The 14,585-nt window shown below is 35.6% G+C and overlaps 1 protein-coding gene and 1 non-coding gene across 2 annotated transcripts in view; both read left to right on the plus strand.

Moving 5' to 3' along the window:
- LOC150091743 (triple functional domain protein-like) overlaps positions 1–14,585 on the plus strand; it is a 402,788-nt gene that overhangs the window by 86,020 nt on the left and 302,183 nt on the right. The gene's annotated exons all lie outside the window — the stretch shown is intronic.
- TRNAL-UAG (transfer RNA leucine (anticodon UAG)) lies at positions 1,992–2,075 on the plus strand. The gene has a single exon. It is a non-coding gene; the product is annotated as a tRNA-Leu (tRNA).

Consider the following 14,585-nt stretch of genomic DNA (forward strand, 5'->3'; position numbering starts at 1 on the left):
GATTTTCCCTACCACTGAAGTGAGACTGACAGGTCGATAATTTCCCACTTCACCCTTAGAACCACCCTTATGTATGGGGGATACATTGGCACTTTTCCAATCCAACGGAATCTCCCCAGAGTCTAGTGATGCCCGCATAATTAGCCTCAATGGTTCAATGCACTCACTTGCTGCCTCCCTTAAGATTATAGGGTATATTCCATCAACTTCAGGAGCCTTACTGGCCTGTAGGCTCGAAAGTTTTTTCATTAAATAATCTTGCGAAATTTCAATATCATTAATTACATGTTTTTCAACTTCGCTCCCACAATTTCACCTTGTCACAGATGGGGTATCACAGCTGACGACCGAACCGGCTTTAACTTCTGCCAGAAAAAAGCAAAAGGTACTGTTACATTGGGCTCAGTAATACCAATACTGGACATCGGAGGATTGGAAAAATGTTGCCTGGTCTGGCGAATCCCGATTCCTCCTGTTTCACGTTGATTGGAGAACAAAAATATGGCGAAAATTTCATGCATCCATGGATTTATCTTACCATGTATTAATAATGCATGGTAGCGGACCCGTTGATATCAGTGAAGCAACGTTTCGATACCGCAAGCTAACCGGAAATTATTTCAGACCAGAAGCATCCCATTATGACGATTGCAGTGTATCCTTTTGTGACTCCAACAAAAAATGTACAATGCCAAAAGGCCAGAAATATACAGAACTGGTTCTTGGAAAATTATTGAATTCAAATTACTGCAGTGGTGGAATCCACCAGTCACAGCTCTCAATCCAGTTCAGCACATCTGGGATGAGGTAGAAACAATTGAGTCAGCATGGACACCAGCTTTCCTGTGGCAAGATTTAAACACCTCGTTAAATCCCTGCCACGACGAATCGAAGCTGTTCTGAGAAGGGGCAACTAAAGGGGGGACAACCGATTCGTTATTAGGTAGATTCACCTAATAACGGGGCTATTCGGTGTATAATTATGTAGTGTAATTTCCTTTATGTAAACCCCTGGCTTGTAGCCGTGAAGAGAGTTATATACAGTAATGTGCCTTCTGTATATAATAAAGAGTTCTTCTTCTTCTTCAAAATTCCTGAATTTTATTCTAAGCTATCATTGTCATTCATTCATTTTCTCTTTCTGCCTCCTAATACAATTTTCCTTTAAAATTTTCTCAACATTTATAAAATTTATCTTTAGAAATGTATATTGAATGCCCTAGTTCTTTCTTTCTCCCAAATTATCAACGCATTCAAAGTCTTAAGATTACTACACGTCCATAAAGTGTCAGAAATAGAAGGGTACCTAATCGCTGTAGCCACATTATACTCTCCTCTTCCTCCTCACGCTCATCTCCAAAGGAAGTATCAATTTTTCAGTTCTCAATATATTTACAAGATCTGGTAAGATATACCAAGATTTTTTTTCATGTCAAGGCCTTCCTTGAAAAGCAGAACATAAATGTATCCTTTTACTCAAGAAAAAGCGCTAATCTTAGGCGTATGTAACATTACAAGCATTTCTAAGATTATAAAAATGTTATGCAACGTTACAGGCAAGAAAATAGCACAAGAGGAGCTAGAAAGAGAAGCACCATCAAGAATCAATCAAGGAACTATGAGTAACCTCATTCCACGAATGCCTGAAAGACGAAAAGTTGTAACTCCAGCACGTGGGAGAATGACATGCACTAGATATTTTTTGTTTGTTTGTTTGCAAGCCGCAACTATGCTATAAAACAATGTAAAAACTCCTACGTAGTGTACATAATTTTGTTCTTTGCTGAAAATATATTTTATCTCCGATACAGTAGTATAAAAAATAAAAATATTACACATTTATACTGATCCGTAAATAAAGAAGGCTTTTGTTAGTCAAGTTAATTATATACTAACTTTCTATTTACCCGTTTTAATCCTTTTAACTGTTTTAATCCTTTTTAGAACAATATTTCAAAAACATAATTGATTCTGCCGAAAGATTACGACATGTCAGGGTGGCCGAGCGGTCCAAGGCGCTGCGTTTAGGTCGCAGTCTGGTATTCCGGGCGTGGGTTCGAATCCCACTCCTGACAATAGTTCCTTTTTTATTTTAACGCGATTGAGGAGCCCTAAACTGAGCGACTCCAGTGAGTGCCATATCTAGTACTTTATATTGCTGCAGTCGTAAATTCCTTTGGTTTTCCCAAATTATAAACAGAAAATTCAAAACCTAATAATTTCCTTGCATCGCATGTAATATGCGCTGAAATGAAATTATTGATAACTATTAAAAGCACCAACCAGTCACTGTTATGACGTAACTAAAATTTAAAATAATAGTACAGTATTTTTTCTTGTAACAGTAACTGTAACAATAACAGTAACAAGAAAAAAATTCTGCCTATTAATATAGCAAGTCAGTTAATGTAAGCACTGCGTTAAATTTTTTCTTAACTTCTTGCACCAGGGCAGGACCAAGGTATTTAAGCGCCCCGTGCAGAAAGATTTTTCGGGACCCTTTACTAAGGATATATATTTTTTTTACCAACATTTTACTACTGTTTTTTGGCGCCCCTTAAAGGATTGCGCCCTGGGCAATGGTCTTCTATCCCATACCTTAATCCGGCACTGACTTCTGTGATTAACAGAAGCGAAAAGCAAATAGCTACTTATCTTGTTACAATTAATTACTAGTCGATGAACTAATACAATATAAAAGTAACTGCTTTCATTGCACATGCTTTCTAAAGTAATATGCGTTCCACATTTTGTAATACTTTACAATGAACACGTGAAATGCAACACGTATTTCAGGCTCTGTGATTTAATAAATTAAAGAATCTTAGTACTCTCAACGCTTCTCTAATGTATTTTACTTATTCCTTCCTGGAAGCAACTAAAATATGACAAGTACTTAAACGTTTTTGTTATGATTACTAAAATAAGCAAAGTTTTGCTAAGATTAATATAATAAACAAACAGTAATAATTCATAATTTGTGTATTTAGTAAATTGATAACAAAAAACGAAAAAAGAGCAACAACGTTTCTGCTTATCCACCACATTGCTCATTCATTCCTCCAATCAGCGCATGAAACAAACATAACATCCACTGCTTCAGCTACAATATACCGGTTTATGGATGGCCTATGTATCTAAAAGATAAATAAATAATTACTGAATTTCTATTGTTCCGATTTAATGACATTTAGGATGGCTAGACAACTTTTTCTAAAACGACCAAATGTAAAATTTCATCAAATCGATCCACTGGGAGTTGAGTTAATTGCATGCGGGCAGACAGACATGGTTAAGGTAATAGGTGCTTTATGTGTATATATACATGCTAACGCGCCTAAAAACTAGGTTTTTACTTTTGTTGTGAGCGAAAGAGAAATATTGTTTCCAAAAGAGGGAAGTCCAGTCGCTATCATACAGACATTCAGGTTCTGCTGTGTATATTTTCTAGACTTTATTTTATTTTTTATTTAACTCGGTTTAATTACTATAACACCCCATAATGGCTAGAAGGGTGAAGATTTCATGTTATTTACAATTTATAATTGTAGCAGGTTACTAATATTAGTTCGCAATTTCAAATACCTCGAATTCTATCTTCTTATAGGTTTCGGCTGTCACTGTATTTCTATACTTCTTATCACAGAGTTTTTCATAGTCGAAGTTATGCGTATTTCACAGTTTCAAGGTGTTTGTGGAAAACATACCTTGTAGGACACTCAGCTGTAGAAAATTGAATGTTGATCTCTAAGCCAATCACGTCAATCGAAACTATCTAGCTTTTAATTTATTTATTTATGGATTGTAGGAAAGCTGTTTGTGCCATTTGATATAAGACAAAGTTTAATGTCATCGGCATAGCATAAGAAGTCAGAATTATTAAATAAGAAGAGTTCTAGTGCGGCTGGAAAGAACAGTTCAGATAAAAGGCCTCCTTGTGGAAGGCCCCCATTTCCACTAACTGGACCTAGTGTATTTAACGTTTTTGTTATGATTACTAAAATAAGCAAAGTTTTGCTAAGATTAATATAATAAACAAACAGTAATAATTCATAATTTGTGTATTTAGTAAATTGATAACAAAAAAAGGGGAGAAAAGAGCAACAACGTTTATGCACCACATCCAGAGGATGATTTCTGGGAGACTTCCTGGATGTAAGTTAACACACTGTTGTAGAATGGATTAAATTGCTGGGATGAAGATCATATCAAATGCAGATTGCACTCCAAGAAACAAGACTTTCAACATACAATGGTTCACAAGATCAGAATGAATAAGCTTTTTAAAAAATATAAGTAAAGAGCATCCAATTGAAATAGGTCGTAGATCTTTGGGGCACTTGGGATTGTTTAACTTTGGAATGAGCTTCACTGTATACTGAGTCCATATATCTGGGACTGAAGCTGTCTCCATTATCTCTTGGAAGATACAAAGCAGAAGATCTACTAAGAATGCGCCAAAGATCTTTAGGATAAATAAAGGGACGCCACTAGGACTGAACTTGATTTTTTGGCAGTTTATTTATTACATGTTATTTTTTCACTCGCAATTTGGATTATGTGATAGAGCCACCACCTATACGTTGAGTTATGATTTTTGATTATATTGACGTTATTTACAGCATGGGATAATTTATAAAAATTTGGAAGGAAAGTGTACCTTTCATAAACATAAAAAAATAAATATTTAAAAAAAATATATATATATATTTCATAAAAAATATATATTTCAATGAATATATATTTTTCGAATGGAAAAGTCTCTTAGACAGGCTGGTTAGTTAATAAGACGACTTGGACCATAAAGCATCAGTACATAGAGTCAATAAATTTCCGATGCCCTGTGGCCAGCTTGTTTGTTTGAAAAATTCGAAACTAACGAGGAAATGACGTACAAAACAGCAAGCATTTATAGCAAAAAAGAAATTATCAAACTGAAAGTTTGTGTAAGTCTGGAGTAATTGCAAAACGAAATCGGATGTCAGAACAGCCTCTAAACATTAGTATTAGTTAAGGAAAATGCAAGAAAGCAATCTTATAGAGCAGCAGTCAAAAAAAAGGGAGCTAACACTTCCCAATTCGATGTGCCTAGTCTTCAGGTGCTGCAGATTGCAGAACTAAAGAATACCCTATGTAAGAGGTGGCTTGTAAGAGTACCCTTTTGTTCCTCTCACTAATCTCGCTGCTCTTCTGTGTATCCGTTCTAACAGATCTGCATTCTTCCGAAAATAAGGCCTCCATACCGGTATGCAATACTCAATATGTATCCTAATCCTAAGGCAATGATTAGGATACTCAATATGTATCCTAATCATTGCCTTATACAATGCAATAATCACATCACCATCCCTGCTGCCAAAATTCCTGTATATCATTGACAAAACTCCATAACATGTCTGCACTGAGATCTTCATATCTGACTGCATATCTGACTTTCAGAGAACTTCATATCTGACTGCACAATTACCTCCAGGTGTCTTTCACTCCCCACTATTCTGAATGTGGTGCCACACAGTTGGTATGTTAATCTGGGATCACTACTCCCCATATGAAGTACCTTGAATTTGTCAATATTAAACTTCCACTGCCACTTCTCAACCAATCTACCTAATCTGTCTAGACCTTGTTGCAGTAGCATATCCTGATTACTATGATTAATCCTCCCCCTGCCAACCTTCGTATCATTTGCTTGATATGCCTTCATAAATATCATTAATAAATATAGAAAACAGCGATGAGTCCAGCACTGAAAACTGGGGGGCCGCACTAATAACATTAGTCCACAAAGAGCAGTGTCCATTAATAACCACGCTCTCTCTTCGCCCACTCAACCATCTCTTTATCCATAGCAGCAACTTACTCTTAATGCTACACTGCTCCAATTTGTATAACAGCCTTTTATGTGCAACAGTATTAAAAACTTTTCTGAAATCTAAATATATGATGTCAAAATAATTTTTTTGCTGTGGCACAGTGTCCACTCAGATTGTTCAGACAAGATCGCCTTGAAAAAATCCATGCCGTGACTGCAATATAAATCCGATCCTGATCTAGATGGCCCTGCATTACTTCTTGAACCAGTGACTCCATTATTTTCTGTGAACAGAAGTCAGTCAAGCTAACAGATCTGTAATTACTCGTGTGACCCTTAGATCCACTCCTCCCACCCTTTGTGAATTGGGTTTACAATTGCATATCTCCAATCCACAGGAAGCTCCTGTGAAACTCAAGCACATACTAATATTATACAAATTTGCCTATGTAGCATCAGATATATATATACAATTAAGTACATTGGGTTTACACTAGAAGGGTTATTTCTTTCTACACAACATAATCAATATCTGTTTATTTTAAAAAACCGCTATAGTTTCTTCTTTCTTCACACATGAACAATAATTACTTAAGAGGTTTAGTTAACACCCTTTATATACAACCTATGTAAATCAAATTCTTACCTTATAAATTGAACTCCCGATTTAATTAGTGCCCCATTTTGTCTTGGGGAATATAATTTCACAAACTTTCTCTAATCAAGACAGATAGTACATTTGACATCAATTTCTGGACGATCCTGATCTAGATGGCCCTGCATTACTTCTTGAACCAGTGACTCCATTATTTTCTGTGAACAGAAGTCAGTCAAGCTAACAGATCTGTAATTACTCGTGTGACCCTTAGATCCACTCCTCCCACCCTTTGTGAATTGGGTTTACAATTGCATATCTCCAATCCACAGGAAGCTCCTGTGAATCCAAAGATGCTCTCATAATCATGGCTACAGGTTTGCGTACCTCTTTTGCCGCTTCCTTTAATATAAGTGTACAGATCTAATCCTTCCAAAGTGCCTTTTTTACGTTTGTCTTCAATAATTTCTCTTCCATTTTCTTCTCAGTTATCACAAACTCAGCTCCTGTAAGATTAGGACACACTTCCGGCATCCCTATCCCATATGTCAACATAGAGGCAAAACACCTATTCAGTTTGTCAGAAACCAGAGCAGAATCATTAACAGTTAAAACTATTCACATCTAGTGGACCAATGAGATTCATCCCCTTCTTCTTAGTGTTTACATAATAATGAAGTTTTTGCTGCTTTTCTTTGCATTCTTTTCCAGAAACTTCTAATAATCTGCCTTAGCTTGCGTAACCTTCTTTGTGACATGATTGTAGGCCAGTTTATATCTATTGTAGACGTCTGTATCGCCTAATAATTTATATGCATCCCATGCATTTTTCTCTTCTACCACAGGTCTCATCGGTTCATTTGACATCCATATAGGTCTAATCCTTGGACAGTATCCCTTGGTTGGTATAAAAAGCCTAGTAGCTTCACTATTACGTCCTCCTGCTTCCCATTTAGAATTTGCTGTTGGTAACTTTATCAGTCGGTCCCAATGCATAGAATTTAAAAACTATCTGAGTTTTTAAATTCTATGCAGTAAGTAAGTAATCTATGCAGTAAATTAACCTTATGTTAATTCTAGTAAAGCAATTATATTGTATGCAGTGAGTTTTAATAATCTCTGCATCACATCAGTGATACAAAGATTACTTAAAACGATTGAAGAACTGGTAATGGGAAGACTGGGGAAGTTAGCAGAAAGAAGACGGTTCTCACTATCGGAAATATGCAATGTTTTCGTCGAGTACTTCAAAGTCCGAAGAAGTCATCCCATCAAGAGTTCAGCTACGTCTTCTATGTATTAAAACTACGTCTTCTATGTATTAAAACTACGTCTTCTATGTATTTTTCCTCTCTAAAATTATTTAGAGAGGAAAAAATATTACGAAATGCTCTCAAAGAAATACATTCTGATAAAAATGAAAGCAAATCTGAATAGAAAAATTATCAATAAAACTTAAAATAAATAAAAACCTTTTATTTCACGTTGCGATAGCAGGTACCAGGAGTCTCTTAAACATAACAATAAATGAATGCTTCAGCATTTAAAAACGTTGTAATATTAAACAGAATTTCAAAGGAAGCGAGTTTGAATGTGACCAAAGGAAATCGTCATCAAAATCCAACAAAATTAATCATTAAAAAAGTAATATAAAAGCGCAAATCGACTGAATGGATAGGGATTGAAGGAAATTAGAATAAGATAAACAAAATATTGCTTGTAATGAAAACCTACAGTTAGCAAAAAAAAAAAAAAAAAAAACTGTGGAATTTTTATAATGAACTTCTTCAAATAAGGTAGTTAATTTTAAAATAATCTGACAGTTGAATTTAGTCGAACAAAGCATACTGGAGTACATGCGTTTGAGTTGACCGTGGTTCCAGTTCACTATACGTCTAAATACGGTCATGTTCCTTTACTCTCTGTCTTATAACTCCTTCGTCCCTGTGTGGTGGTCCCACTGTACAAACAGAAAATTTATTTATTTTATACACAGTCGAACAACTTAAATTCGAAATATTTTAACAATTGGAAAAAAGTTATTGTCTCCAACTTGAACAATTTTCAATTTGTAAAAACAATCCAATTTTCTTACTACTGTTTTGCCCTCCGTGACAGTATTAGTGGGTTCAATTCATAATCAGTAATTTGGAGAGGCCTGGGGTCAAATTCTTAGTCTTGTTGCAAGTAGTTAAATTTGCAACAGCCTGGAACAACTCCTCCCCGAGTTGTTCCAGGCTATTCAACTAGCAAAACAAGAAATCAGCCTGTGATTTGTCATCTTGGCTCTAGATCGCAGACCGAACGTCGCTGTCTATATAGAAGCTCTACATTAATAAAAGATTGCCAGAAGAATATGATGTAACAGGGTTTTAGAAGCAAACTAAGGCCATATTGCTCCGTGTATAATGTCTGAAAAGTGTGTGTGTTCTGTGGTCGATTTTCTGTTTGCTGGACGAAAAACCTGAGTTTCCAGGAGAAAAACCATGCTACTCTCACCTGAGACCGACTAACTCAGCGATGTTATTTCTTTATTGATTTATCTTTTTTTCATTTTATACCGTTGTTATTTTATATCTGGACTTGGTGACCTTAATAATTAGGTCAGTAAAATTAAAATTTTTAAATATCATCTAGTTTTGACGCATTATAGCCTTAGTTGCCAATGCGCCAATAAAACCTAACAAACAAACAAACTAACTCAGCCACTTTGTGAAAAAAGACCCATAAAAATTCCTCACGTCATCGACGGGACTTGAACTCGGGTCTTTTCCACGCTGTGCGAGGAGAACAGCGATTCTACCAACTGTACCGACCAGGGTTTAAAAAAAAAAACACTATTATTTTTAGGCCACCCGATAAAAGATGTCTCTGTATTACATCATTTCCACAAGCTTTAACTTATCAAATATGTCCTTGGTATACATTCAATAAGTTTCATTAAAAATCTGATGGTGATTTGCTCTATAAATTTTTCATTCATCTTTAGAACACGAAAAGGATGCATCGGGTTCTCACACTGAAATATGTTTTTTTATAAATGAAAACTCCGCAATCTTGTTTTTGTATTATTATTTATTTATTTTATTTTTTCTATAACTGTTGTGCTCAGAATGATGCTATGTTCTGTACTGGTACTTGCTCTAGAGTAAGTACAAGTAAGTAAAAGAGGAAATAATGGAATGATTTGACTCTCGCAATTTAAAAGTAGAGAGTAACTTTGTCAGATTACTAGAAGCTTGCCAAAAACTAAGATGAGAAACTTCAGTTAAAAGCCTGGAAACGTCCAAGTCACGTACCAAATACCTGAAGGATTAGTATAATTGGATAATGTAATCAGATTTCCTACATGAATGTACGAAATCCGACTATGCATGTTAGTCTTACAAATAAGCACGCTCTTCTGTTATAACAACTTGCAGTCCTGTTTGTGACCATTAAGGCCAAAGTAATTATTTCTTATAAACTTTGTCTCCAGAAGAGTTTTCCATGGACAAACCTACACCAAATTTCATCGGATATTAATTATTACTGATAGGCGACAGATGCTCTCCTTGTGAGTGGTTAAAAATCAACGACTCAAAACTGTAAACTCTATATGAGGTGACTGTAGTTACTTAATCATCTACTTAAACATATTTTTCTATCAACTGAGCCCTGCAGGAAAAGTAATCGCCTGCAGTATATGATTCCACTTAATGAACGAGACGAAATGTTCTCGTTCGCGAAATCTTCGCGACACCATCGGATAGAGATGCAATCATTAGCTACACGCACAGCAAGGTTAGTTTAATCAGGAATCAGCATCATGTCCAAAACACACAAAACCAGGAGAAATTTTTACCACAGTTTATTAAGTTCAAATAACTAAGAATGTTTATCATAATCACAAGCGTTATAAGTGGCTAAAAGTTCTCAGAAAAAGTCGTGAAAACATTTTCACGACTTTCGAAACGAACGATTTGCAAAGAATTCCATGCTGAGTCACTTCATCCCACAAGTGCTCAATTGGATTGAGGTCTGGCGAATGGGGAAGCCACCGCAATCGACTGAATTTACTCTCACGTCTCTTGTGACATGACACATTTTACTACTGAAAGAACCCACTCACAAACAGATACACTGCAGCCATGAAAGAATGTGCCTGCTCGGGAATAATTTCCAGATATTCTGTTGCATCCAACCTTCGCTGAAACTGTGATACAATGGATCACACTTTCCACAATGGAATCAAACTGAATTCTAAGTAGAACTGATAGCCTTCTACCCCACCCTCACATATACTGCAAATCTAGTTTGCATCGAACAGAAAAACATACGTGCTAAGACGAATGATTCTTATGATGGCTCAAGTTTTAAAAGTTACAGTGGCAAGCGCGTTGGTGTATAGAAGTCATCAATCTGCTTTTGCGAAGAACGACAAGAAATAATTGGGAAACTTTAAAAAAAAAGTGTAATATATATATCGGTATATCATCATCATCATCATCATCATCATCACTATCTTCAGCCATTGTCGATCCACTGCAAGATGAAAGCTTCCCATGGTCTCTGTTGCCATTGTACACTAGCAAATTTCACCTATTCACCTCATATTTGGTATTTTTCTTGGGAGTTTAGATTCCAAAATTTGTTTGGCCCATCGAACGTCAGTTCTTGATATGTGGCCTGCCTATTTCCGTTTTATATAATAATATCAAAATTTGGAAACAACAGTCTTGTTATTCAAAAATATATATTTTCCCCTAACTACCTTGAACAAGTTTTCGCTCGCTGTCTGATCGACAGCTGACAGCGCGATGGAAAATTAACACTTTTCATTTTATTAAGCCTAATTTTTAATCAAAAAATGGACCTTAAATATTTTTTTATGGCTATACTCCTCCAATGAAAAATAATTAATAATGCAATTGAGAAGCGTTTATCATACTTGAGGATTACTAAAATATTCGGATTTTTTGAAATTCGTACAAAACTAATTTTTCGTCTGCACTATTTTTTAAGTGCAGACGAAAAAGATCCAAACTTCTGAACCACTTATTAAAATCGACAATAGTTCAAATTTTTTGGAGAGAGGCCAAAAACTTGAAAATCCACTACGGTATACGAATGTTGCATATGAAGCGTAAAATTATTTCCATATTTCGAATGCCCTCTCTCAATGCCGTCTGCTAACGACCATGGACAAGAATCACTTGCAGTGGATTCTAGCCCGTTTAGCCACGATCATGCATAACATTTTAATATTATACGTGTCGTAGAATATTTCAATATTTTTAAAACCTTTCACTCAGACTCCATTGCATTATCTAGGTTGCTGACCACACGTCTCTCCTTCGACTTGTGCTCACTCTAAATGTTGCTGCTTTCCTCATTTGAGCTCTTCGAAAAATAACTGAAAAGAAAAAAAAAGTTGGTACACAAGTTTAAACCGTCGAAAGTGGAGATAAAAAGGGAACATTCCAAGTTCACCCCACATCGTTCGTCTCACCGTGCTCGGTACTGAAGTGTACTGTATATAGCATGTCGTTTGGTGTGGAACAAGGCCAAGACCGAGAAATTATTCTCCGGAACTGACAGTGAAATATTACTGTGTCTCTGAGATACGTCTCATCTGTTTTAAAGTGTAGAGCACACTTACAGGAAGTCTCTAATATCATACCGTTTTTTGTTTTGTTTTAATTTATTTTACCATAAAAATTAATTAACTATTTTCTTAGAGATGTTAAGAAAGCGTTACATATTAACCACTTAAACTTTTAGCAACAGTTTCGCCTTGTAGCCCTTTTATACATTTTTCCCTTTAATTCCTTAGACTGCAGTGAAAAAAAATATATTATTGGATTTATTAGTTGTTTAAAAAATATGACGCACAGTGTCGCATTTTTCAATCTTCTGGCATAAAACATTTTACTTTTGGTATTGACAAAGACATTATATTAACAAATAAATGTCATTTTAATAAAGGAAATAAATCGCTAAATAAAGTGTTTAATTGCATTTACACAATATTTTGCAAGATTTCATTCGGGTTCGAAAGTTTTCAGACACAAATGAAATACCTATTTATGGATAAATATATCGGATATGTTACTTTACTGGTACTGTAATTTGTTTATTTTTATTTATCATTTATTTATTTATTATTATTTTTTTTTTGTTTGTTTATGCACCAAAGCAACTAATGCTATGAAGCGTCATTGTATTTTGTCTCAAATCACGTGTATTCTATGGTTGGTGTACCTGGTACAGATGCCGATCGTCCAGATCTCTAACATGCTATGGGAGTGAATATTATTCAAAGCAACGAGTTTAATTCTGTGGAGTTTAATTCTGCTTGAATTCTGTGGGCATATTCAGGGACGCGCAGGGCTTTTCTCTTATTAAAAAATACAAATATACAGTACTTAATTTCTTGTCCATACAGTGCTACCACATACACTTTAATCTTCTCTTCCCTTACCTTCATCTCCTAGTGGAAGACTCTATCATCCACTATCCTTGCCTTCGCACACACACACACACGCGCGAAAAATATTCAAAAAGTTTTGCAACTCGGATATATAAACTAGTTTTTGTTCTATAATCTATTCATGGAGATAGATAGTTGATGTAAACAAATAACAGCGCATGGATTATCACGTGCTCACCTGTCGGAGCCCATTTGTGATTTTTCTTGAGTGCTTTTGTTTATGAACATTGCCTCCTTTTCGTGAATATATAGTTTCAGTTATAATTTTCTTTTTCAATACACTTCCCTTGCCCTTTCATCAGAAGCTATGATTTAGACTTTCGAGATTGCCAATTTCTTCTAGCAAACACACTTCCGTATTGCAGATTGCTTAAAGATAAACCAATTTGCAGTTCAGAACTGTACAGGCATCGAGGATTCACTCGGCTATGTAATCAGACTTCCGCGTATTATACACATATAGCAACAATAAGAGAGACCACCTATACCAGTAGATTTTGGTTTCGTGACCTTCCACATCAATGACTACTATATACGCTTACCGTTTTCTTTATAGTTTACTGTGCAATGTGACATAATGCAAACTTTTAAAAGAAAAGTAGAAATATCTGTAATGAATTGAATTAAAGTAATCAGTAGTTCTAATGCAAATTTCAATCTAATAGACCACAACGCAAACGGCAAAAAAAAAAAAAAAAAAAAAAAAAAAGACTGTAAAAGAGGAAGGGGTCGACGTATACGGCAAATAATGATCAAGCACGAATTTTAAAGGAAAAAAAGAAGAAGAAAACAGAAGTCGACTTACAGCCGGAATATACGGTATATTTCAAATTCTGCCTAATAAATCGAAAAATTGGTCAGCGTTTGTCGTTTTTTTTTTTTTTTTTTACGAGCGCATGATCGTCCGCATTATCTTATTGCAAACTACCGTTGTACCCAATGCCGAATTTTGTTAGTCTCGGAATACTGGCGCAGTTAGTTTTAGAGGCCTTAAAAATAAGGTCAAGAAGGGCCCTGGACAAACCAACAGTAACTGTACTGTTCCGGAGCCCACTACGACGTTGGACCCTGGGGGAAATGCTCTACTGCATCTCGGTAACCCGTCCTTGGTTACACGTATTCTTTTATGTGCATGTTCTTATCATAGGTGGCACCCAGACTAACAGACTAATGCCTATATCCACCTGTATATTCTGTATTCACATAGAACGTCTACAAATAGGCCTGCAGTAATGTGTAGTTAATGAAGTGTAGCGTGTTGTTTGTGTATTTAGCAAAGCTATTTTGCCACCAGAGAAAAGTTTAACCAGGTTTAAAGAGAGGAATATTGAATGAGACAGAACCAAATATATATATAGATGAAACAGTGTGTATATTGGTATGTATAAAACGAATAAATACGACGAGACAAGAGAGTGGATTTTACAAAGAAACCCCTATTGGTGAAAGCTGAAATACTTGAAAATCAACGTTTCAATGTCGCCAGACAGTGGCTAATGAGATCAATCCGATCGCCCTCCTTTTGTAAATTAGAATTACATGAGTGTTCTTAAAAGCGCAGTAAAACAACAACTACTCTGAAGACACTAGTTGAACAAAATGGTTAGAACAGGAACTGGGGCCATAAAATTTCTTTAAAAGAGAAGGTAGGAAGAGCATCTGGATGAAAAAAGAGAATCTTGTAGTGACATCAAGTTGATATGCTC

Source organism: Mastigoproctus giganteus, chromosome 1, assembly GCF_048544385.1.
Source record: "Mastigoproctus giganteus isolate SK-2022 chromosome 1, ASM4854438v1, whole genome shotgun sequence".
In the NCBI taxonomy this organism is placed as follows: domain Eukaryota; kingdom Metazoa; phylum Arthropoda; class Arachnida; order Uropygi; family Thelyphonidae; genus Mastigoproctus; species Mastigoproctus giganteus.